This window comes from Podarcis erhardii, assembly GCF_964252035.2.
Source record: "Podarcis erhardii genome assembly, chromosome: 3".
Classification (NCBI taxonomy): domain Eukaryota; kingdom Metazoa; phylum Chordata; class Lepidosauria; order Squamata; family Lacertidae; genus Podarcis; species Podarcis erhardii.
Window position 1 is genome coordinate 112983594 of NC_138507.1, and position 26848 is coordinate 113010441.

Below are 26848 nucleotides of genomic sequence, written 5' to 3' on the forward strand. Positions count from 1 at the left end.
GATAATATTAGAAAGAGGCAGTTATAAGAAAATGTCCATATACAGGGCTTGTTTTCAAAACCTCAAGATTATTGTGCAACTTTTCCCATTCTGTGATCTTTGTGAATACTGTATCTCTAATACATTCTCAGTGTGTGCTGATTGTAGCAATTGATGCTAATTGATAATTTAAGTCTAAGATTGCTAGAAGAAAATTCCTTCCAGTAGCACCTTAAAGACCAACTAAGTTAGTTCTTGGTATGAGCTTTCGTGTGCATGCACACTTCTTCAGATACACGTATCTGAAGAAGTGTATCTGAAGAAGTGTGCATGCACACGAAAGCTCATACCAAGAACTAACTTAGTTGGTCTTTAAGGTGCTACTGGAAGGAATTTGTTTTGTTTTGACTATGGCAGACCAACACGGCTACCTATCTGTAATTGCTAGAAGAAGTTATTTAGACTATTGTTTTGTATTTGGTTGCCATAACTTGAGTCCAAAAGAAGGTGGAACTCCCATCCTTAAACTGAACCAGGCAAAATAGCCTGGCTGGGACACAGCTGAGAATGGGTTAAACATGCTCTTTCCTCCCCAAACTTGCAGTCACGCCCCTGAATATCTTTTTTCCTTTCTCCCATATATTATTGTAATTCACTCTGCATATCACTCTGGGACTGGCTAGCATGGCTATCTATTACTGGCAGCAATACTGCAGGGGCGGAATGTGTCTGTTGTGTGGAAGGAGTCCTTTCAACATCCATAGCAGGCATTTTTCTTACTGTTTAACAAAATCTCTTTGGAGACAAATAAAAGTGCAAGCCAAATCATTTGCTTTTGGTGATTTGCATTTCATGGCAAGATGCAATTGCAAGAGAACGCAGCTTGTACAGGACTCAGGATGGATTCTACCTCATTCGAGTAAGAGAGTTGAATACCACAGGTCAATCAACGCAGTCTCCTAATATAAAGCAGGATTAAACAGTGCTGACTTTAATCTTTTTATTTGTTATCTTTTAATTGGGTGTTTTGTCGTGCTGACTTTGAATTGTCCTAGACATAGGGTGGGTCAGAAATCAAAGCCTGGGAGTTGAGAACCATGGAACTAGCTCCATGAGTCTAAGAGGGTTTTAGACTTGTTTTCTTCTTAAAGGAATTCCACACCCACTTGCCATATGGCAAGCTGCTTTTGAAACTGGAAGGAGATTGTGATGTGGAATCTGGATTAGCTGTTCAAAGAGAAATAAGTAAAAAAAAAAAAGTTACTTGGCTAATGCAAGCCCTCAATGCAGGTCTTTGGCTACCAGCCAAAACTAATTAAAAAGCTTAAAACCTTCCCAAAAGATCCTTATCTGTTTTTTTCTCCCCAAAGAAAAGTGATAGGACTGTTTTCCTAAACTTTTCAGATATAATGTAGCAGCTTTTTGCAACTTTTATTTACCTGTACAGAGCCTCTCGTCTGCTCTCTGATAAACACGGGAAGAGTTTCAATTAGGGAGGCATGTTTGCACACAAATATCTTTATAAGCTTGTAGATTTGGGATTGCACTTCATTCATCAAATAAAGAGTACTGTGGACCAGAATATTATTTATTATGAAATAATAAATTTCTGTGTTTGTAGGGTGCCGCAATAGCTACAATCATATACATCTGAGAGTAAGCCTCATGAAGAACAATCAAACTCTATTCTGAGTAGACAGGCTTAGAACGGAGCAGTTCGTTGTTTTTACATCACCATTTTACTGGGTGTGGAGGAAGTCCCATATTGTGCACACTGTAGGCTGTGTATGCTGTACTGGATTTTGAGCTCTAAAATCCAGTATAGATAATGAAACCTTACGTTTAAACCGTTACACAATAGATAAGACATCAGCTGCCAAAAGAAATAACAATTTTTATTATACGGTTGCAGACCATATTTTTTAGAGGGCTTAATCTCTACCTTCAAGATTGAGGAGGGAACTGTAGCTCCAGATTGCATCAGCAGAAGTGAGGCCGTGAGGACTGTGCTTTGGATTGGGTAGGACCAAGCCATTTGGCTCCTTCCTAGAAATGTCTCCTTCAGCAGCCATTCCACTTAGTTGCAATGTAAGGGAAAAAGAAGACAATAATTGTCTGGGACTACCATTTGGATCCTGTGCTCCCAGGCAGGCTTCATTAGCAGTGAGCCCATTGGCTTGGATGTAACCAAGTAACTTTTGGCTACTTTCTGTCCAGAACTGCCTCCATTAGTGATCATTCTACCTAGTTAAATAAAATGCATCAAATGTTTGTTATTTTCTTTTAGCATTGTTATTCATTGTTTATATTTATTAGTCGTAAAGTTTTAAGTGTGTATATTTGCAGGCAAAAGAATTCTATTTGTTCAACTTGAGACATCATGCCAAACTCTGCTTGCACTTGGCATAGTTTAGAACTGAAGCCATGGTTTCAGTTTTCAAACGTACAGGCTAACTCTAGTCTTTAAATGTAATAACCTTCAGAGACATAAAGGCAGGTTGTCAATTCAAGACATCACACAAAACCATAGTTTGCAAAAACACTTTAAATTCCAACAATGGTTTCTTTTCTTTTCCCCCTATATATTTATTTGCGTAGAGACATCACCTTGCCAACAAAGGTCCGTATAGTAAAAGCCATGGTTTTCCCAGTAGTGATGTATGGAAGTGAAAGCTGGGCCATAAAGAAGGCTGATCGCCGAAGAATTGATGCTTTTGAATTATGGTCCTGGAGGAGACTCTTGAGAGTCCCATGGACTGCAAGAAGATCAAACCTATCCATTCTGAAGGAAATCAGCCCTGAGTGCTCACTGGAAGGACAGATCGTGAAGCTGAGGTTCCAATATTTTGGCCACCTCATGAGAAGAGAAGACTCCCTGGAAAAGTCCCTGATGTTGGGAAAGATGGAGGGCACAAGGAGAAGGGGACGACAGAGGACGAGATGGTTGGATAGTGTTCTCGAAGCTACCAGCATGAGTTTGACCAAACTGCGGGAGGCAGTGGAAGACAGAAGTGCCTGGCGTGCTCTGGTCCATGGGGTCACGAATAGTCGGACACGACTAAACAACAACAACAACAAAGTTTTTGTCTGTATAATTCTAAACACCATATCATGGGTTCCCTGGTGGTCTCCATCTGGGCACCTCAGCAGACCCACCAAGTGTTGCTATTTTCAAGAGACAGCCCCAGATTTACAAAAGCCATTGTGACACCTCCCTCTGCGGGCTCACTGGTCACCAGAGTGCTAAAAGGTCTGGTGAGCTCCTATGGTTGGATCATTTTGCGTTTGTTACAGGAAGAAGATAGACATGTAAGGGGGATTTCTCTCAGCATCTGCATTCTGTGATAATAGTGAGTTCATCTTGAGCACAGAGGCGTTAGAGAGTACTAACTGTGAGTTCCATTTCTCTTTCTTTTTTAGACTTTCAAGGCTCAGAAAAGTCTTCTCCCATCTGGGAAGAAAAAATAAAATTTCTCTTCTCCCAGAGTCCTCCCCCTTGCCCACCGCCTCCGCCTTTGGACCCCTCTTTCAGAGGACTGCTGTTGTAAACAAAATCTGCCCTTTTTCCCTTATGAGATATCTAAGAGCCCGTATAGAGTCCTTACGTGGGTTCCCTATTGGTAGGAGAAAATAACAGATGCCAACCAGAGAATATTGAGAAGTAAAGCAGCTAGTAAGCCTGATCTTTATTAAAGCTGTTGCAACAGGATGCTCCCCTCACATGCAGGAGGATGGAGGAGGACCCAGAACAAAGGTGTGCCTGTCCTTATATAGACATTTTAAATTCCCTGCCCTGGAGCTCAAGACCACCCCTCCATACATCATACATACATCAAAGAAGGAGAGTAACCCAAGACCACCCCTCACAAACATCATAACTACATCATAGAAAAGGTGGTCTACAGCAGAAATTTGAATGTTGTTGTTTGTCCTCTCTGCCAGGTTATCTGATAATGCCTTATCTGATTGCCTTTACTGGTAGTCTGCCCATTCCTTTGAATTGGTGATTACCCAATTCCTGCCCTCCCTCCTTGCAAAGAAAACATTTGGTCAGTTTGGGAGTCAAAATGGTTTCAGGACAGTGTTCCTGTGCTGCTCCAGACATGTGGTCCACGTATCTATGTTTGTGCTTGGTTGGTACATTTATGAACATTTATTATATATATACCTTATTTTTTTTATTACACTGCAAAGGTAAAACCCTTCAGCGTATAGATGTTGCTTCCAGATTAATATTAGTCCCTAAGGGTTCTTAAGAAAGGTCTCTCTGTAACTGTTTTATATATATATATATATATATAAATATTTATTAAAATTTTTGAATACAAATGCACAAATAATAAACAACCTTACTTATATCATAACGTGGTTTCATCACTTCTTTGGACTCCCTCACGTCTCCCGCTCCCATTTACATCGTAAAAAGGTTTTTCCAAGCAAATTATCAACTTGTTTACGATCTTATATCCACTCATTTAAATATAATCTAGCAATTCTCCAAAAAAATTATGTTTTCTTTAATCTCACTTATCATCAAATTCAAATCTAATTTAGTGGTGGCCAATTTTTTATAATCTAGCATCCTTCTTAACATTCAACCAAATTGCAATGTTTTTGTAAATACGTCTTAAATTTCTTCCAGTCTTCCTCAATCCTCTCTTCTCCCAGGTCTCGGATTCTGCCAGTCATCTCGGCCAGTTGCATATAGTCCATCAGCTGCATCTGCCACTCTTCCAGTGTGGGTAGATCTTGAGTTTTCCAGTTTTTAGCGATGAGTATCCTTGCTGCCGTTGTTGCATACATAAAAAATGTTCGGTCCTTCTTTAGCACCTTCTGCCGACAATACCCAGAAGGAAGGCCTCTGGTTTCTTAGTGAAGGTGTACTTAAATACCTTTTTCAGCTCATTATATATCATTTCCCAGAAGGCCTTCACCTTAGGGCATGTCCACCAGAGGTGAAAGAATGTTCCTTCATTTTCTTTACATTTCCAACATTTATTATCAGACGAATGGTATATTTTGGCAAGTTTAACTGGGGTCATGTACCATCTATATATCATTTTCATTACATTTTCCTTCAGAGCATTACATGCGGTGAAGTTCAGCCCAGTGGTCCACAACCTTTCCCAGTCCTCAAACATAATGTTATGCCCAATGTCCTGTGCCCACTTTATCATAGCCGATTTAACCATTTCGTCTTGTGTATTCCATTTTAACAGCAAGTTATACATTCTAGATAGTATCTTAGTCTTTGGTTCTAACAATTCTGTTTCTAACTTCGATTTCTCCACCTGGAACCCTAACTTTTTGTCATTTTTAAAGACTTCTTTAATCTGAGCGTAATGTAACCAGTCTCGCACTTTATCCTTCATTTTCTCCAAACTCTGCAATTTCCAATTGTCTCCATCTTTTTCTAATATTTCCCAATATTTTGGCCATTTGGCCTCCATATTGGGTCTTTTTCGGGCCTTAGCTTCCAGAGGCGAAAGCCACCTCGGAGTCTTGTTTTCCAATAAGTCTTTGTATTTTGTCCAGACATTAAATACTGCTTTCCTAACAATATGGTTCTTAAAGGCCTTATTGATCTTAACCTTGTCGTACCATAAGTATGCATGCCAACCAAAAGCATTGTTAAAACCTTCCAAATCCAGTACGTCAGTGTCTTCGAGAAGTAGCCAGTCTTTTAGCCAGCAGAAAGCTGCGGCTTCATAGTACAACTTTAAGTCTGGCAGGGCAAAGCCCCCTCTTTCTTTCGCATCAGTTAATATCTTAAACTTAATTCTGGGCTTTTTGCCCTGCCAGACAAATTTAGAAATATCTTTCTGCCACTTCCGGAAGCACTCCGTCTTGTCCACAATCTGTAATGTTTGAAACAAAAATAACATCGCTTCTCGGCCTTTTGGCTAAGATCAAGTGTAGTCTCTGTAACTGTTTGAGGCCTGTTTGGAGGTTCAGAAAATAAACGTATCCCATGTGGCTCTTTGTTTCCTTATAGGCTCTGCAGACCTCCTGCTATCCTGATCTGCCGGAAGATGACAGGAGGAAGAAATGCCAAGGAAAACATGAAGGTAATGTCTATTTCCAAGGATATGTTCAGGGTATATAAGAAAGTTCCTAAACAGTTATAATTGCTAGCCTTCTCTTCTTCTCCATTTAAATGACAAAATATTTGAAGACCTGGAGGAAGAGCAGGGGCAGGACAGCTTTTATACTCACACCATGAACCACAGAACCTGAGCATGGAGTTTGCCCTTGCTTTCTACCAGCACTGGGCAGAGCTCAACCATGGAACGAACCTCACCATTTCCCCAGTGAGTGTTTCTGTCTTTGGGGCTCAAGGGAGCACATTGGCCCAACTCGGGGATACAGCACTCATGGTAAGGCAACCTTCTGAGAAACAGCTTTTCAGCGAGCACTGCATGCTGTCGTGAAAGTCACCTTACAGCTTGGACTGTCCTTCCTCCGAGACAGCCGCACTCTTGGGGCACCATGGCTGCCCAGGTCACGGCTGGCTGCAGAGAGCAGGGGCGAGGGAAGAAGCACCAGCGCTGTCATGGGGGGGACCAAGGGGCAGAGAGAGCCGAACCCGAGTCTCTAACAATGGTTTCTGATTTACCAGCTGTTTACAAATCATGGCTTGTTTATTCAGTCAGTGTGTCAACCTATTGTTAAACTTCATTAACCATTGTTTGGTGTAGTATCTGAATTGAGTGATTAGCCAATGCTTCTTACCAGAAAAGAAAATCTGCATGTGAGAACAGCCTTTTGCACAAGGTGTAGTTCTACTAAGAGCAGAGATGGGAGGGAACAGCTAACAGCAACTGGTGCTTGTCCTTCTCCCCCTCACCATCCTATAGTTTCTGCTAACTTCTGCATAGTATATGATTATTACCTTGAAAAGATAGACATAATATAAAGATGAAATCAATTATCTTGCCTGTACGTAATTAACTTTGATATTTTCATTCATGAAATTTTGTAGGGTAGAGCATGATAAGCAGTGCAGCCTAGGCACTGTTACCATATTTTTCCATGTATAAGACGAGCTTTTTTGACCTGTAATGGTTGTAAGGGGTTACTTGTGTGTAAGTTGCCTTCAATTTCGGTTAGATTGCCTGGCTCACCATGCCTTGTCTGACAGCCCCACACTCCGTGGCCGGTCAGTCGCTTGCAGAATCTGTCAGTGGGCGTTTCTTGAACCTCTTCCAGCGTAAGAGCTGTTTGACGCCAAGTCTCCTCCTACTTTCCCTGTGCGGAACTCGTCTGCGCAAGTAAGGGGAAGGCAGAGGCGTGTCAGCGCTCTCTCCACTAGTCTCTGGTGAAGGGTCTTGGAGCCCTGTCTCCAAATCCACCATCTCCTTCTCTTCTCTACTGGTGTTACGCTGAATTCCTTCCCCCCTGCTGGTCCCCTCTCCTGCATCGTTTTGGAGCCTTGCCTCCACCTCTCGCTCCGATGTCAGTTCCCTGACATCCACCTCCCTCCCAGGACCCCCTCCACCCCCGGCCCGACCCGGTGACGTAACCTTGTCTCCCTCTTCAGCCGACGATGCAGGAAACCCCCGGAAGGAGCTGCTGTCGTCCTCCGAGGACTCAAACCCCGCTTCCCACCCGCTCCGATTTCTTCGCGCGGGACAGGCTTCCCAGTCCGATTCCTCCTCCCCTGACACTTCTCCTTCTTCCTCTTCAGAAGTAGGAAAACCCACAAAATCCTCCTCCTCATCATCGGTGGTTCCAAATTGCTCCTCCCAGAATCTCTCTATTGGTTTGGGCTTCCTCGGATAACTGCTGTGGAAATCTTCCACCAGATATCTATCATCTACCTCCCCCGTGGGAACCCACGTGTTTTCTGACTCGGGTTCTCCTTCCCAAGCTACCAGGTACTCCACCTGCCGCCCCCGCCATCGTGAATCTAGGATCTCCATCACCTGGTTGCGGTGTTCCCTCTCCTCCACTTGTGGGTGTGTGAGGCCTTCTCCTCCTTCCCCCCGGAACCTCCCCCCCCCCCCGGTACGGTGAGAGCAGCGACCTATGAAACACTGGGTGGATTTTCATGCTGTCTGGCAACTTGAGCCTGAATGCCACCGGGTTCACTTGGTGTGTTACCTCAAAGGGTCCCAGCCGTTTTGGCTGCAGTTTCTTGCACCCTCCCTTAAAGGGTAGCCCTTGGGTGGATAACCACACCCGGTCCCCCACCCTTATAGTCTCCCCTTCCCGGCGACGCTTGTCTGCTTGCCTCTTGTACACTTCCTTGGCCCTTTCCAGGTTCATCTTAAGCTGCTGGTGCAGTGCGTCCATTTCTTCCACAAACTGTTCTGCCGCGGGTACGCTCCACCTTTCCTCCCCCCTCCCGGGAAAGGCCCTGGGGTGACACCCATAATTAGCCATGAACGGGCTCATCCCCGTGGACACATGCTCAGCATTATTATACGCAAACTCAGCCAGTGCTAGCTTCTCTATCCAATCGTTCTGTCTCTCGTTCACGTAGCAGCGTAGATATTGCTGTAAAATACTGTTCGCTCTCTCTGCTTGCCCGTTGGTCTCCGGGTGTCTCGCCGTCGAGAATCCCACCTCCACCTGCAATAAGTTCATGAGCCTCCTCCAGAGCCTCGAGGTAAATTGTTTCCCTCGGTCTGAGATAACCCTCGAAGGAGCCCCATGCAACCTGAAGATGTGATCCACAAACAACCTGGCCGTTTCCTCTGCCGTTACTGCATGCGAGCACACTATAAAATGGCACATTTTGGTTAGCAGATCTACTACTACCATGACTGCTGTCTTCCCTCTGGACTTGGGCAAATCTGTCATAAAATCAATAGACACCACCTCCCAGGGTCTTCCCGGTGTGGGTAAGGGTTCCAGCAACCCTGCCGGGGCAGCCCTCTCCCCCTTAGCCCGTTGGCAGCTGTCACATCCCCGTACATACTCTCGTACATCTTCCCTCACCCTTGGCCACCAGAACTGCCTAGTAACCAGTAACATAGTTTTGTGTTGCCCAAAGTGCCCCGCTGTTGGGTTGTCGTGAAGCTGTTTGAGCACCCTTTCCCGCAAGGCCTCCCCGGGCACATACATTGCTCCCTTGTAGTACAGCAGTCCTTCCCTTTCCTCAAAGCCTCCCTGGTCTCCCCTCGCTTCCCTGAGTTCCCTGATTCTGGTTTGGGCGAATTCGTCCTGGCGAATCAGCTCGGTTAGTTCTCGTCTCCCAACCAATGCTCCCCCACACACCCATCGTTCCTCTGGGAACACGTGTCTCACTTCCGGCGGTCCTTCTCCTTCCGTGTACTCCGGCTTCCTGGACAGCGCGTCTGCCCTCACGTTCTCTTCTCCCAGCACGTACTTGATCTCAAAGAAGAACTTAGAGAACTCCTGTGCCCATCGAATCTGTCTCTGGTTGAGAACTCGAGCCGTTCTCCAGTATTCCAAGTTCTTGTGATCCGTGCACACCTGAATCTTGTGCTGGGCCCCTATTAGATGTCTCCACTGCCGAAAGGCTGCGTAAATTGCCAGCAGTTCGTGGTCATACACCGTGTAGTTTTGTTCCAACTTGCTCAGATTCCGTGAGAAGAAAGCGCACGGTCTCCAGGCGTGTTGGCTCCCTCCCGGCTGGAGCAACACCGCTCCCACCGCCCGGTCTGACGCGTCTGTCTCTAGCCTCATCGGCTTCTGCAGATCCACGTGCAGGAGCTGTTTCTCTGACGCGAACGCCTTCTTTAGCCTTTCAAAAGATCCTTGGGCACTTTCAGTCCAGACGAATTTCTTTTTGCTACTGAGACAATCCGTGATGGGTGCGGTCAAGTGGGCAAAGTTCTTGATGAACTTCCGGTAGAAGTTGCTGAACCCGAGGAACCTCTGCACATCCTTTCGTGTTTTGGGGGTCTTCCAGTCCAGCACCGCCTGCACCTTGCTGGGGTCCATAGCTAGGCCCCTGTCCGACAACTTGTACCCCAGAAATTCTACTTCCCTGGTGTGAAATTGGCACTTCTCCAGCTTGACCCACAACTGGTGCTTCTGCAGTCTCTTGAGCACTTCCCTGATGTCCTCGACATGCTGTTTCTCATTGTCCGAATAGATTAGGACGTCGTCCAGAAATGCTACGCAGTTCTTGTACAGCAGGGAACCCAACACGTGGTGCATGAAGGCTTGAAAACAGGTGGAGCCTGGCTGTAATCCAAATGGCATGACTAAGTACTCAAAGGCCCCTAGGGGGGTGAACATGGTGGTTTTCCATTCGTCCCCCTCCCTCATCCTAATCAAATTGTACGCTCCCCGGAGGTCACCCGTGTTAAAATGTCATCAATTCTGGGCATTGGGAAGGTCACGGGTTCTGATACAAGGTTTAACGCCCTATAGTCTACGATCAATCTGGGCTCATTCGTGTTCTTTTTGTCCACAAAGAACACCGGACTGCCCCCCACTGCCTTAGATTCTCTTATGAAACCTCTTTTCAGGTTCTTGTCAATAAAGTCCTGCAGCTCCTGCATCTCCCGGTCCGACATGGCATACAGCTTGCCCACCGGCAGCTGAGCCCCTGGGAGTAAGTTGATTTGGCATTCAAAGGGCCTATGTGGTGGTAGCCTGTCCGCCTCCCTCTCACTGAAGACCTCCTGTAAGTCAGTGTACTGTGGCGGCACCTCTCCTCTCGGCTTCAGTGTAGTTCCTGCCACTCTGGCCAACCTCAACCTGGGCTTCCCTCCCCCCTAGACAGTATTCCAAACAGTGAGCTGACCCAAAGGTGACTGTCCGTTGATGCCAAGCCACCACTGGATCATGTAGCACTAGCCAGCTCATGCCTAATATTATCGGGGGTCCCGCCAGGGTGGCCACATGAAAGGCAATGGTTTCTGTGTGTCTGGAAACCCTCATTCTCATCGGTGGGGTTTGATGTGTCACCTCCCCTCCCAGCAGCTCCCTGCCATCTATCGTGGTGACCTGGAGGGGAAAATCAAGTGGCAGCAGGTGGAATTGGTGCTCTAGTGCGAACTCCTTACTAAAAAAATTACAGGAGCTGCCGGAATCCAGCATTGCCTTCACCTTGACTGGGTGCCCATTTGGGAGTTCTAGCACCACCTCTATCGCTATTCACGCCTTGGGTGGGTCTGGTTGGGGCACTTCCATTAGTTGTTCACCTGGCTGCTGTGCCCCCCTGTGGGCAGCCAAGCGTTGGCGTTTCCCTGCACCTTGTCCTCCGCCCCCTCCTCCTCGCTACCAGCGGCTCCCACCATCCCTTGCCAAGCCTTTCTTTGTGGACAAGCCCTGGCAAAGTGTCCTGGCCGTTGGCAGAGGAAACACTTCTTGGTGCTTTTGCCCGCCTTTCCCTCCCTTTTGCCTCCTTGGTTGGCGCTTGAAACCTCGCGCACCTGCACTCCATCGATTTCCATTGGCTCAACGGACGCGGAAGGCTGCCTTGGCATCTCAGGAATGCGGTAGTCAGGGCAACGCTCTCCTCTCCCTTCCCGCCTTTCCAAAGCACGCGCTTCCTGCCGAGCTCCTATCGCAAGCGCAGCTTTGGTCAATTCATCCATAGATTGTGGGCGGGGCGCGCGGGAGAGCTCGTCCTTCACGGTTGGGGACAACCCCTCCTCAAACAGCATCTGTATAGGCGGGTCATCCAGGTCCCATTCGAGCCGGTGTATTAGCATCGCAAAACGGGACCAATAGTCCCTAACGGATAGGTCCCCCTGCTTGTACCTCATCAGCTCCCGCTGGGTCACACTCTGCCCAATTTCGCTTGAATACATCGCGTCCATAGCCTGGAGGAACTTCCGTACGTCCCTCATGGCAGCATTCTGCGTGGCCATTAGGGGCCTGACCCATTCGCGCGCCCCATCCTGAAGGTGCCCCACGATATATGCCACCCTCTCTGCATCGTCAGCAAAGTCATCGTGCTGCAGTTCCAAAACGTACTCTATTTCCGTTCGGAACGCGTTATAGTCCTGGGGCTTCCCCCCAAACTTGTGTACCAGTCTCGGCACTTTCTTTGCCACTGGGGTGGGTCTAACCTGGGCATCCTGAGTTCGCCTTTCATCCAGCCGCGCCGTCAGCAGAGCTACATGCTGTTCCAGGTCCCGGTTCCTCTTCACCAAGTCCTGCACACTCGCAGCTTGCTCCGCTGCACCGGCACCTCCAGTCTGGCTCATGGTCCCTTGCCTGTGCACAAGTAACTTCAGAGACTGACGGATTGCTGTAATGGTTGTAAGGGGTTACTTGTGCGTACGTTGCCTTCAATTTCGGTTAGATTGCCTGGCTCACCATGCCTTGGCTGACAGCCCCACACTCCGTGGCCGGTCAGTCGCTTGCAGAATTCGTCAGTGGGCGTTTCTTGAACCTCTTCCAGCATAAGAGCTGTTTGACGCCAAGTCTCCTCCTACTTTCCCTGCACGGAACTCGTCTGCGCAAGTAAGGGGAAGGCAGAGGCGTGTCAGCGCTCTCTCCACTAGTCTCTGGTGAAGGGTCTTGGAGCCCTGTCTCCAAATCCACCATCTCCTTCTCTTCTCTACTGGTGTTACGCTGAATTCCTTCCCCCCTGCTGGTCCCCTCTCCTGCATCGTTTTGGAGCCTTGCCTCCACCTCTCGCTCTGATGTCAGTTCCCTGACATGACCCAAAAATGAATTTCAAAATTTAGGGTTGTCTTATACATGGGTAGTGCTGAGGGGGGATGCGCGAATGGTTTTTTGGTACGAGCCTGAGATTGTAAGCGGCGATTGGCTGCTTGATTATGTGTGCGGGGGGGGGGGGGGATGCAGCACACAACCGCTCGCGTCACAGCTGCCCGATCGCTGACATTAGCCCTTCCGATTCTGCTGCGGCAGCCAATAGACAGCTGCCGTAGTCGCAGCAAGTGGGAGCATGATTGGCGGCCGCTGGCAGTTATCAAGCAGCTGATAGGTGGTTTCTACGATGTGAGCTGGAGATTTTAAGCGGCGATTTGCTACTTGATTGTTGGGGGGGATGCCGAAAATCGCTCACCTGCTGGAATGAAGCGCGAGCCCGAGATTGGAAGCAGCAATTGTAAGCGACGCGAGCGGTTGTGTGCTGTGTTCTGGCGGGTTGTGTGCTGTGTTCTGGCTTCCCCAAAGCTCAATCCCCCTATTTTCTAAATTTTGAGGCCCCCAAAATAGGGGGGCATCTTATACATGGGGGCATCCAATAGAAGGAAAAGTACAGTATGTTTAATGAAACAAAACAAATTCAAGTTATCTCAGGATTCCTTTTTTTTTTTTTAAAAAAAAAAAGACCAATTATGTGATAAAAAGTTTAATTCTAAACCAGCCACTGTTTATCAAAAGTAATAATTTCCTTTAGAAATTATGCAGGTAGTTTTTTTCTGTTGAGTTTGCCTGCCATCATCAATACTTTAAAGTTAGCCTTGGCAGGCATACAGCCTGCGATGTTACAGTGGAAAAAGTCTGTTGATCTCACCAGAAACATACAGAAAGAGGCTGTGTTTCTCCCTCCTAATGTTTCTACAGTAAATTGCCTCTGACATATGTTCCAGGGGAATACGAAATTTGTCTGCAGTGGAGGGACGTTCAGAGTTCTGCTAGCAGAGGACTGTTATCAAGAATAAAGAAAACTTCATTTTATTCCCCTCACCTCTCTGGTACAGCTGAAGGACCAGAAAGTTTTTAAAAGACTAGCAGTCCATGAACAGGGCCCTTTCTGGCAATATCAGAACTTTGGACACAGTTCTTATCCATTTTCTCTCTCTTTCGCATATCCAAAACAAAGGAGGTTTAAAAAACTGCAATTTTCCTTTCTGTAATCAAACAACCATGTACACACAGCAGGCAGGCAAGGCTGGAACTGCAGCTATTCCTAGGACAAAAAACTAGAAGATGCAGAGTCCTTCATTGGGTTGAGGAAGAGAGGGTGTTATCCTCTCCAGACATTATTTTTATTGAGCTTTCATGATGATATCACAGAGGTTATACACAACCCCACTTGATTATCCAGAATCTGTGCTACTTTATGATTCCATTTCAAGCCATCCCTCCACACACAAACACTGTTTTTCAGCAGGATGCATCATATTTATTGCTGGATATCAATTCACTTCATTTGTGCTCCACTTTTCATCCAAGTTGGACTCCCAAAGTAAACTTACAATTAAAATCCACAAAAAGGTATGCATTATTAGGAAAAAGTGGAGGTCCTTATGGTCTCTATAACTGATGAAATAGACTGAGTTCCAGGCTCTTCCTTCTAGAGTAGCCTTCACAAACCTGGTGCTTTCCAGATGTTTTGGGCTACAATTCCCATCAGCCTGCCTCAACCAGCACAGGTTGGCAAAGGCTACTTTAGGAGCCGAAAGAAGGAACTACAAACAGATGTAAGTGGACTGAAAGTACAGATGCCAACCCAGTGAAGCAGGATATGAGGTAGGGATGGAAATAATTGTATAGTGCTATTTTAGAGAGATTTTTTTAAAAATGCAATTTTGGGAGAAGAAAGTGCATGCGTATAGAAAATGGGGAACAAGAAATTAAATAGCCAAATAATTTGAGAGAGCTGTTCTGAATGGATGCTGTGCTTGTCTGAAATGGCAAACCCCATATACATGGTGCCTGGGGAAGATTTATGCAGCCAAATGTAACTGTGCTTTATTGTGAGTAAGAAAAGGGTTAAGGACCACAGAATTATTAATAGCAAGAGAAGACTCAGGTTGGTCATAATAACCCCTAACCTTTAGGGAGGAAGAAGAAGAAGAAGAGTTTGGATTTCATATCCCGCTTTATCACTACCCGAAGGAGTCTCAAAGCGGCTAACATTCTCCTTTCCCATCCTCCCCCACAACAAACACTCTGTGTTGTCTCTGCTGTTGCATAGAACGATGCATGAGTGAGACCTCTGACTATTGTAAGTAAAGCATTTAAACTTACTTAAGGTTGTTATCTATTCATCCCAAGAAGGGTAGAGGCAGGAGAGCACAAGTGTTGAGTGCTTAATATGGGGACATTTAAAGGTATAACACCCTGTATTTCCTACACTTTGCAAACGTTGCAGGCATTTCTGTTTTAAAATCTGCTAGGAGTTCTTTTGACTAGAAAATGAATCAAGCCCCACACTTTTTTGTATTCAGGCAGTCAGCAGTTTCTTTTTCTTTTGTAGTCCCCCCCCCACATGTGGGCATTCGCCAGTTATTTCCTAACAGTGCTACCCAGATGTTGTTGTACTCTCAATTCCCATCAGCTTCACCTAGCATAGACCATTGTCTCAGAGATTATGGGAGTTATAGTCCAACAACAGATGAGGGGCACCTTGTTGGCTGCCCCTCACTTACAGCATCCTCCTCTAGCCAGGCATCTTCCAGATGTTTTGAACCTCCACTCCCACCAGACCCAGCACAACACAGTTTTATGGCAGGGCAGCACTTCCAAAAATGCAGTACAATATAAGATGTTGGGTGTAAGACCTGAAAAATATGAGTGGACTCAAAGGCTAGATAGATAGATATATCACACAGTTTCCTTGGTGAAGCAGATGCCCTTATAGTAAGTATGGCCCAGATCTTTCATAAAGGATCACCTGTGCTTGCACATTGTGAAATTTGCATTGTGACATCTTTGAGAAGAAAAGGAATGGGCCATTGCCTTCTGCTGCCTTAGTAACTGATTTGCGGCACAGGGCTAACAAGGCAAGACGGTGACTCTAGATTTATTTGAATCTGCAGTTACTCTGAGGAATTCTGTCTCTGTTTAAACCGTCATCCTAAAAACACAAAAGCCTCAATTGCTGCTGAATGCTGCTCCTTTCTTGGCAGGCTTTTGACAAAGTCCCCCATGCTATGGTTGCGGAGAAACTGGTAAAATGTGGGCTGGGTGAGGTAACTGCTAGGTGGGTTCATGCTCTGATTGACAGACCCAACCCAAAGGATGCTTGCTAATGGTTCTTCATCAAAGTGGGAAAAAGAAAGACTAGTGGGGTGCTAGAGGGCTCTGTCCTAGGCCCGTTGCTGTTCAATGAATGTCTTTTTAAACAGCTTGGATGAAGGAATAGAGGGGATGCTAAAGTTCTGGTATGCATTTGAACCCCTCCAGCAAAATCTTCACAGTCTGCGGGTGGCCATAGGCTACCCAGATATGCAGAATGTGGACAAGTCTTTTCAGTTTATTGCTGATTTTAATCTTTTTGATTTTTTTATACCAATGTTATTGTTTTACTCCTATTGTAAGACTTTAGAGTTTTTTGTTTGTTTGTTTCCAATCGAGCAATGTATAAATAAACCAGAGATAAATTAAATATTCTGTACTTTCCTACCAATAGGACTATTAACATTTCAATAAGGCGGCAGTCTGTAGTCTATAAGTGCAACTCCTTCCAGGCTGGTTGCTTTCCTGCTCCAAATTGCACCCCACCCCCAGCTCCCAGCTGCTTTTCCTGACACAAGGTTCTACTCTGGAGGCGAGAAATGTTAATTGAGTGTTTCACAACTGAAATAATACACAGGTCCCCACTCCCTCCACTGTCTAAAGGTCTCCACTTTCCCTACTGTAAGACCATTAAGTCCAGGGTCTAAAATTACATAGTAGGGCAAATAGAAGCTTTGAAAAAGGTGGATTAAATTGGGATATGGCACGGGGGGTGGGGGGTGGAGAGAATTAAATCCAACCTTCCATAGCACCACAGTTCCCCTCCCCCAGCTGCTTTTAACTGGAACAGCAATGACCACAAGCAGCCCTGATGATGGACCTTCCGAATCTATGTCTAGATTAACAGAACACATTTTCATTAGTCAGACCAGAGAATTACTGGCAGGCCTACTAGCAAGGATTTTTCATGCTCTGAAAATGCAGAAAGAAAAGAGGGCAAGACGAAAATGCCAGTAAAATCACTGCAGAACTCCGCTTTCCTCCCTGAGCTCAGAGTTTCAGAAAAACACTATGGGCGCTCCAGATAAAACATGTAATCCACTCTAATCACTGTGCAAATGTTTGCATTCAGCTATTTTTGTTCAGCCTCCTTTCCTCTTGCTGTATTAAGACTAGAGCAATGTTAAATTCAAGAATGCCGCATTTTAATTCCTTGGTTTCTTCAGACCATGACATTTATTGGTTTTGCATTCCCTTATTTTCTTCTTTTGCACCAGAACTCAGCAGCGCCCGAGATACTTACCATTACTGAATTTTCCCCTTCTTTTGCAACCTATTCAGAGATAACAGTGCATTCTCCCTCGCTTGTAGATTTTCAGTATTTAATTTATGTCTGCTTTGTCAGTTTATGTCTCTGCCCCTATCATTTTAGTTGCCCAGTTTCTCCGTGGACTCCTTCCTGTGTGGTGTAACTGTTTTTTCCATCTTGTCATTCTGTGGCTTTTTTATAGCTTGCTTTTGTTGCACACTTTCTTTTAAAGGAAGGTTATGATTTTGCATGACATTTCCAAAACCTTCCCTAACCTTTTTTATAATGATCTGTGGAAACTATTTGAGACAATGGTAATGATGAGGAACACAAGGATAGCCGAGGAATAATTTATTTTTCTTTTAATGTTGTGAATTTATTTTTAGACTCCTCTATTGTAAATCTATTCTCGGCCATTTCACACGCCACTGGTTTTTCTGTCCAACATTATAAAACTTACAAAGAGTTCTCTAAAAGAGGGCAAATGAGTTCACTTCTTCATCTGAGCATGATTAGACTGGATGTCTCCATGTAGTTTAATTCTGAATGGAAGCTGGCAATTTCTAAATAGTGGTGCAGTGAAGGGGACTCACTTGTTTTTACTTCTTTTTAATCAAGTACAGTAGATTTACATCCTGAAGCAGCAGTTAATGGGTTCAACAAAATTTATTAGCACATGATTACATGGTTGTGAAGAGGGAGATGTGTGTGGCCTTTTCCTTTAGGCTCAGAATGGAAGTTACCTTAAATGTGTATTTGCTGCTGAAAACAGCCCCTGCAAATTTAGTTCCCAGTCTTCTCACTGTAACACCTACATAGGGAAAAAATATGTGACATGCCACCACCTTGTCATTTATCTCACCTCATTCCGTATTGTTGACTGTTCTGGAGCAGATGGGACATAGCAATGCTCAACGTGAGGATGTCATGTTACATTCTCTCCACATATGCTGAAGCGAAAGGACAAAGAATTAAAAAGAGGGCTATTTTTGGCAGCAAACATGATTTCATGTAGCATCTCGTCAACCAAATCATTCCTGAAACTAGTCACGAACCCAAAATGGAATTGATATCTTCTAAGAGTGTTTGCAGTTGCCTTTCTGCCACCCTCTCAGACATCTTCATGCTCAAGATATTGTACAGTATTTGTGATCGGTTGTTAGCTGTCCTTAAACCATTGGATGCAGAATGGGCTTCTTTGGGAATAGCTGTGCCACTGCCTCTTTAAGGGCAGCAGGGACCTCTCCCTCACATTACAGCATGCCAACACACCCTAGATCTAATTGGATAGGTTTAATTAGGATGGTTGCATGTTTAGTGTGACATGCACATGTGGCTACTGTCCCAGCCTCAGGTCCCTGATCTGCAATGTTTATTTTATGTATTTAACAGAATGCATATATGAATCTAAACAGAACCTCTAAGCAGTTTACAAAAAAATAAAAAATAAAAAATTGTAAATAAAAGACAAAGTTAAAAACAGATATTTGAAAAATGCAAAATGTAATTAAAATTAGAAGCTAGTAAGGTGATGGACTATGCAGAAATGGCAAAGTTAACAGCTAAAATAAGAGAACTCAATGATTATAGTTTTGTGGAGGAAGCCTTTTTTGGACTATTTAAAGAAATATAGTTTTATGAATTCGTGAGCAGGATTTGAAGTATGAGCAACAGAAAGAATTAGGACTTACTGTAATATTGTTGTGATATAAGAGATGGAGGATAGGATGCAGCAAAGGGGGAGAAAACAAAATCACCATGGAAAATGGAATGGGAAGTCGACAAAACAAGAGACAAAATTATGTATTGGAGTGTAAATATGGACATTTTTCTTTTATCCTGAAATAATAATAATAAAAATCAGAAGCTAAACAGTGAGTAAAACATGTCCAAATAGGCTTCCTTGAACAAAAATGTTTTTAGCAGGCAGCAGAAAAAGAACAGTGTCAATAGGCAGGGAGTTCCAAAGTGTAGGTGCTGGCACACTGAAAGATAATAAAATCATAGAATTGTAGAGCTGGAAGGGATCCTGAGGCTTATGATGGACCATCGTTAACCCATCAGGGAAGCCAGCAAGACAGCGAAGAAGTACCAAACAAGGGCGGGACAGCCCTTCCTCCAGCTGTGTGTTGGTGGGCAGAGACCAAAGGGGTTTAGGATTTCAGAGTCGATGGCATAAGAGAACAGGAAAAAAGTGGCAAGCTGGAGGAAGTGGGATTGGAGCACTATGTAGGCTGACTGGGACAGGCTATAGCAAAGAGACACAGAGAATATGCCTGATTTGTCTGCTGTGCCTTTGAGCAAAGGACCCTCTTGAGGAGTAATGCTGTGCAACCCTCCATCCTAGGCTCAGGTTGTACATATGTGTAAATAAACCATATATCATAAAGACCACCCAGTCTCCACTGTGCCTCATTGTCCCAAAAGTTAAGCATGCCTGGTATTCCTGGAATCTCTAATTGCTTGTCAAGACTGGGGTGGCATGTAAGGTAGGCTACACCAGTAAGAGGGAAAAAGAAACTCGTTTTATTTCTTGGTTTCTCTTAATTCAGTTCTCAGTCCAGCATCCATCTTGAAACGACTCCTAAAAGCACATGCCTAGAGCATGCTCAGTTCCAATTCTTCAAAAGAAACAATTTTGCTTTTGGGCCACTAGGTGGCAACCACATAAACATGTCTTATGGGGGTGACCTAAGGACGATGTAGATATTTATGGGTAGGCTGCTACAGTCTAGTCTGTTTTATCTATCAGAAAAACTATTAAAATTCTCACAACTGGAAAGGGAAAAAACTTACTCATGACCAACTTAAACTATCTTTGCAGAATATATCACATGTTTAAAATGACTGGGAGCTGAAGGAAGGCATTGGGAAGATTATTTTTGAGCTCCAGTCAGATCATCAGTATACTGAAGTACTGTAAGACTTCTCTAATACCTGCAAGATGTGCTGCTCTGCTGCTGGAATTTTAAGTTAAAAATAGAATGCAATGAGGAGGAATCTCTTAATACTCAGAGCTAGCCCTCAACATTGTTGAAAATCCCTGGGGATAATTCAGAATAATCCAGCTGTGGACTTGTCTGCTTCTTTCTTCACTACAGGGAGTGGCATTTCTTTCCCACAGCTGACATTGACTGCTGATGGGGTTGCTATATACAATATTGTTACAGATCTATGGGTAACAGAGTTTGGGGGTGAAAATGTACCCATAACTGCCAGCATTAGCAAATGTTAGAAATTAATAAGAGGCGTAGCTTTTGGATAATATTTGGAGTATTGAAGGAAAGATGCCAGGCCAGTGGAAAAATACAGGCTGGGAGCTCACCTAAGATAGAAGCCGTTAATCATGACAGAAGATGTTGATGGCCCATCACAGAGAAATCCTTGGGTCTGTGTCAATAATGTAAGTTACAGGAAAATTGTTAACTCTTAGAACTAGGCTTCAAATAGCAGACAGAAGGGGAAGAGTTGCTTGGCCAGGGCTTTTCTGGGAAGGAGAAGCAGGAAGTGGGGAGAACTCGATGCAGGGATGTGGAAAGGCAGATGCCCTGAGAGCTGGCTGGAGACAATCTGAGGCAGAGGGAAGCCTCTGAATGCAATGCTGAGCTGTGCAAAGGGCAAGCCCCTCGTGACATGTGAATATTGTAAACGCTACACTCTCTCCATCTGCATCCAGATTGTTGTTGTTGTTTAGTCGTGTCCGACTCTTCGTGACCCCATGGACCAGAGCACGCCAGGCACTCCTGTCTTCCACTGCTTCCTGCAGTTTGGTCAAACTCATGTTCATAGCTTCGAGAACACTGTCCAACCATCTCGTCCTCTGTCGTCCCCTTCTCCTTGTGCCCTCCATCTTTCCCAGCATCAGGGTCTTTTCTAGGGAGTCTTCTTTTCCCATGAGGTGGCCAAAGTATTGGAGCCTCAGCTTCACGATCTGTCCTTCCATTGAGCACTCAGGGCTGATTTCCTTCAGAATGGATCGGTTTGATCTTCTTGCAGTCCACGGGACTCTCAAGCGTCTCCTCCAAATATGTGCTAATAAACCATATTTCTTAAAGACACAACAGTTTCCTCTGTGTCTTGATTCCCAATGAAAACCAGGTCCTAGGGAACCGTCTGGAACCTCCATGGAATCTTGCTACCACTCGGCAGAGATAGCGGGTGGCGCACAACCTTTGTAACAATATTTTTTCAGCTGGTAAATTTTGCTGCATAGCAATACAGGGGTGCCATCTTGAATTAAAAAATGGGGGGAATTGAGCCCCTCTCTGCATAATTGATCATAAGACATGTCACGTGCACACCACGTGAAGGACAATGCCCATCAACTTTGGAGAGCTCAGCCCCCTCAAATATTTTACGAGGGGACAAAGGGATCTCAGCTCCTAAGAGTTGGCTCCTATGGTACAGTAGTATCATGCCTAGCTGTAAGTTGGTGCCAGACACTTAGTCATCAGAGGATAAAGCAGACACTCCACTCCACAGATCAAGGATTTGAGGAGCAGACAGGATCTCCTGGAACCAGAACTGGGGATCCCCTTGACACTGCGATAAAACACTGACAGTTTTATTTTCAGTCCCTTTCGCAATGAACCCTAACACTGAATTTATCTTTTTCACAGCGGCCACATACCAGGTCAAAATTTACATCATGCTATCTACTATGACCTCAAGGTCTTGTTCCTGGTCCGTCGTGGCAGCTCAGACCTCATTAGCGCAACTTAAAGCTACTGATTCATGTTGTAGCATTAGTCATAGGGGAAAATCTCCATTGTTCTTCCCTTTTTATGGCAGGACTTTCTAAATCAGATTTTGTTATGGTACCTTGTTATGGTACCTCCTGTTAATTCCTATTATCTGGTTTCTTTTCAGCCTTGGTCCTGATAATAGATTATAGTCCTTTGTTAATGTCTTTTTATCTCCTCTAAACATGATGTCCCAGAATACGTACAATAGCCAAGACGTCTCCTTTGATAACCGTACCTAAGACATTTGAAGAAACTGTGCTGCATTACTCAAGATTTTCTGCTAATGTAGTTCAAATGAGCATCCCCACACCCCATGTGCTTTCTTTTTCATGAAGAGGACTTCTGGAAATCATCACATTGATTGTTGTACCAGAGTCTATACATCACTTCCAACATGGTAGGGAGGTTGCATCTGGGATTGTGCTCAAAATCTGTGGTGTTGAGTAACATCTAAACACTTGTATTATTCATTATTGCCAAAACCTATTTGAATGGCTTTCCTTCCGACTGCTTGTTCCATAGCCTCCATATTAATTTGTATGCTTAGTTTTTTCCTTTAACATAAGACACACTTTAAATGGATGGAAAGACTGTTTATCTGAAATATTTTTTGCTAAGTAAGCAAAACAAAAATGGAATACCAGAAACCTGGCAATTGTGCTTGGTAAAGTGTACAGGAGAATATGATGAGTCAATGGTTTTGTCTTGAGTTTTCATACAACAGCATATACTAACCACCTTGCCACCTCTTTTAATGACTATAGTAATTAGTTTGCATATTCTGATTCTTGACTGTATCTTGGAATTGTTCCATTCCACTGAGACTTAACACCCTATTATTAGCTGTCTTGCTTCTCTTTACTGTTAGTAATTATATGGATTTCCCTTTCAATGATCCTTCATTTTATTTTCATTAAGTATTCTTTATTTTAATGTTTATATCTCAGTCATGGAACTTGTTTAAGCTGCTAGGAAGCCTTCCTGACTGATGATTTCTTGCCACTATTCATCCTTTTGATGCTTGTAGCAATTGCAATTTATATGTTATACTATTCTCATCTTGTGATTTCATGTAAAACTGACATACTTTATATTCACCTCCTAAAATCTCATGTAGCTTTATTCTTATCCAATCTCCTTGTTCACAATAATATATAGACAATGTATTTTAAAAAGCTTAATATAAATATTTCATATTTCTCATTCAAAGTATTATAGTAATATCTTTCTAGTACAATGCTTCATTTCCCCTCTTACTACAGGACACAGATCTGTGCACATCTGTTCTTCAAGGATCAAAGAACTTGCTGGATTAACTTGGTTGCTCTACCATAGTAGGAAAAATAGATTTTTTTTAAAAAGGTGCCAGAAGTAAGTTCTCAGCAAAGCTGAGAACAAAGAGCTAGATGGGAGATGGGAAACAAAAGCAAAACAGACTAATTAAAAATAGGCCGCAGTAATATAAGTTTCTAAAGTCTCACATGAGCAAGTGCTGCAAAGATTGTGCCCTGAGGCTTCCTGCTCTTATAGCAATAGAAATCTAGATAATAACCATAACCTATAGAAAACTGCATATGTCTCTGGTGATTAGAAATGTAATACATATGTAAATAGATTCTAACATATTCCTGTGTACACCAGTTGAGCAGGTATGGTTGTGCCTTCGAAAGGCATTTGCAGCCACTGGGAGATTCTCCTCAAAAACTCTACACTCCAAGATTTCAAGATCAGCTTCTCCTCTGGCCCCCCACCGATCCGGAAGACATCCATGACTTGATAGTCAAACTCAAAACAGGGAAAGCGCCTGGGCCAGACCTGATCCCGGCAGAAGCTATAAAATACCACGCGGACTGGTGGGCCAAGGTCCTGGCGACCATCTTCGATGCAGTTAACAACTCTGGAATGATCCCGGAAGTATGGAAGGACACTGTTATCGTTCCAATCCACAAAAAGGGCTCACCAGATGACCCGGGGAATTACAGAAACATCAGTCTGCTCTCAATAGTGGGGAAACTGTATGCCCGCTTCCTGTTGAACAGACTTATCCAATGGGCCGAAGAGAAAAAATTAATTGGGCCCGAACAAGCTGGATTCCGCCCAAAACAGTCAACAATTAATCATATTCTAATTTTACAACATCTTGCCTGGAAATATTCCACCCCAAAGGGTGGCCAACTCTGTGTGGCATTCATTGACCTAAAGGCAGCATTCGATAGTATCCCCAGGAACATCCTCTGGGAAAAACTCACCCGCTGGGGCATCGACAGAAGGCTTCTCTGGCTAATAATCAAACTCCATGAGAACTCAGCGGCTAGAGTGAGATTCACCCCGGAGGGTGATCTCACCAATTCAATTCCATTAACAGAGGTGTCCGACAGGGTTGTATATTGGCTCCACTCCTGTTCAATTTGTTCATAAGCGACATGAGGACTCCCCTAATAGAGGCCCAAGAAAGGATTCATGCACCCCGCCTAGCACTTTATCGCTGCCCTTTGTTACTATATGCGGATGACGCAGTCATTCTTTCTTTTTCTAGAGTAGGTCTCAGGAGGGCCTTAAAATTTTTTGGATCATACTGTAACGCAAATTCCCTTACAATTAATTATGGAAAATCTAAGATCCTGATTTTCTCAAAGAGCCGGAAACTCCATAATTGGAGAATTGATGGGAGAGTCATCGAACAAGTCTACAGATTCCAATATTTGGGAGTTTGGTTACAACATAACCTCAGATGGAAGGCCCATGTAGCCTATGTTACAAATAGAGCCAAAGCTATCTCCTTGGTGATCTTGCGATTCTTCTTCACCGATGGGGCCCTTCATATCCCATCGGCGCTGAAAGTCTTCAAGGCCAAGGTGATCCCGACAATTGCTTATGGCATCTCAATTTGGGGGACTTTTGTCAACCTATCTCACCTGGAGGTCATTCAAAATCAGTTTTTAAGAGGGATATTGAAACTGCCCAACTGTGTAAGTAATACAGCGTTACACATAGAACTTAATATTGTATCCCTGGAAAATGCTCTGTGGAAGCACATACTTTGTCACTGGTTATCTCTATGGCACAATCTCCCAAACTTGTACTTGATACAATGTATGTGGAGAGATGATTTCCAGAGCCCATGGGTAAAAAATTTACAGCTGAAAATTACGGCAATGGGAATCTCCCCATCCAAATTACTAGAGCAGGACATAGTCCCAGCTAAAAGAAGAGTAACCTGTAAGCTAGAGGAGATGGACTTGCAGCAGAATATGGTCTTGGGCAATGGTACCTGCTCACCTCTAAATCTTGGTTTATTACCCCTCTTAAGGCTCCCAAACTATTTGAATTCCTTAACTTCCTCAGCTCATAGATATGCCTTTGTAAAGGCAAGATTCAACACCTTCCCATCGAACGTGCTGAGAAATAGATTCTCCAATGGACAGATATCGCTCTTATGTGATTGTAATTGTGGGGCACCGGAATCGTTGCATCACATAATTTTTGACTGTGCTTTTCACTTACCGGCCAGGAGCAAGTTTCTTGCTCAATATCTTAAGGGAATTGCCGATGATACGATTGAAGCCAAACTGAGATATCTACTAATTGATGATGACCCCCTAAGATCACTCATGGTTGCCAGATTCTTGATCAGCGTCCTATCCCTAAAGAAGAGAAACGGTCTCCTGTGTGGCTCGGATAACCCCTTTAAACCATGATCTATGTTTTAGGTGATATCAACATTGTTTTAAACCATGACCTATGTTTTAGGCGATATCACCATTGATATCCTTGATTAATTTATGAGCAGAGGGCGATGTATAGGTGACAAATTTATTGTAATGTATGATGGTGGTCTCTGTTTTTGTTTTGCTTCGGTTCCTGTTTGTCTTTTGTAAGTTTTGGCGATTTTAAATTTGGAGGTTTAAGTATAATATGTTGGTATGGGAAACTGTCGTGTAACGGGCCAATGGCCGTAATAAAGATCAATCCAATCTACACTCCAAGGCATCGGTATCCCAATAAAGACAACATAAATTAATGGGTTAAATTAAATGCCTATCAGAATTAACATGTCCTTGATGTGATGACAAAAAGACAATTCTTTGTGTGCCCCTTCCAAAAGAAGTTTGAGCACATGAGAACAGTCCTTCTCTGTGCTGGCTCCCCATTTCTGGAATGCTTCCCCCAGCGAGGCTCACCTGGCACCATCTATATATATATATAGATATATATATATGTGTGTGTGTGTGTGTAGTTTTAGTCAACAGCTGAAAGCTTCCTCTGTAACCAGGCTTCTGGCCTTTAACCTACTGGGGCACGACTGCCTCCTGAATTAATTCAATTTATCTTGAGGCAGCTTGGTACCTCAAATGCCTTGCCTCCCTCCATGGTGAAATTAAAAGCTCTTTTTCTTAATTTTTTTTAATTCAACGTATAGAGGCCAACAAAGTATTCCAGCAACGGAAAAAGACAAAAACGTATTAAAAACCAAATGAGCTCCAACTGCATCCTCACTCACCAAAACAACAATTGATAGCTGTGTGTATAAGCTGTGGAAATATGACAGCATCATTCTTGCTGAGTTCGTCCTAAATTAATAGACAAAACACATTAACTTGGATAGGCCCTTTGTGGCCATTAATACTGATAAGAGGGGGCAAAAGCCCACTGGAGGAAAAGGGGAAATGGATGGGGAAAAGAGAAAAAACTCTCCTTCATATGGATAATGGCCCTACTGGTTCTCGTGGCATTTTATAAAAACATTTTTTGTTGTTGCTGTTGCTCCAGCCCATGAATATTTCCTTCACAGGTGTCTTACCTGCCTTTCTGTTATATATTAAGCAGAGTTGTGTGGCGGTTCAAAAGTTTATCAGGTTCATTGTGGCATAAAGCTTTTTTTGTAGAGCTCCCCTCAGGAAAATGCAGAGTGAGTTACCCACAAACGTATTGTGTCTGTCCTGTTATGTTTGAATATTGTCAATTTAAAAAACAAACGTTTTTTTTTTTAATGCTGTTTTTTCCTATG

General features: G+C 44.0%; 1 long non-coding RNA gene across 2 annotated transcripts; it reads right to left on the reverse strand.

Annotated features, from left to right (window-relative positions):
- LOC309338069 lies at positions 1–26635 on the reverse strand. 2 transcript variants are annotated; one of them, XR_014154663.1, is made up of 4 exons: positions 26342–26635; positions 17958–18045; positions 411–2223; positions 1–174 (listed from the first exon to the last, which is right to left on the reverse strand). It is a non-coding gene; the product is annotated as an uncharacterized lncRNA (long non-coding RNA). The 2 variants fall into 2 exon arrangements; XR_014154664.1 differs by lacking the exons at positions 1–174; positions 411–2223 and having other exon boundaries at positions 17743–18045.
- Between the last annotated feature and the right edge of the window lie 213 nt (positions 26636–26848).